Raw genomic sequence first — 361 nt, 5'->3', positions numbered from 1 at the left:
GCACTGTCTGTCTGCAGCTTTAATGAAACTAAACTATAAGAAGATTGTAATAAACTCACACAGACACCAAGAAGGAATTACATTGTAGTGTCAAACTGAACAGGATTGTGCGACACTCTCCGTCTGCAACTTTAAAACACAATTTCTTTTTTCTCTCTTTTTTCTTTCTTTCTTCTCCTCTCTGGTCTCTTCTTAAAAAGTCGTAAGTGCACGGAAGTGTGGGTGGGTGGGGAGATGAAATAGATAATATAATAGCATTAAGAATTAAGCCAGACAGCTTCGAACTGGGCGTGAATACCCCCCCACAAAGACACACGCACACTCACACTCACTGACACACACTGGTTCAGTTACATTTCGA

Source organism: Acipenser ruthenus, chromosome 54 (assembly GCF_902713425.1).
Source record: "Acipenser ruthenus chromosome 54, fAciRut3.2 maternal haplotype, whole genome shotgun sequence".
NCBI classification, from domain to species: domain Eukaryota; kingdom Metazoa; phylum Chordata; class Actinopteri; order Acipenseriformes; family Acipenseridae; genus Acipenser; species Acipenser ruthenus.
Note: the sequence above shows the minus strand (reverse complement) of the source record.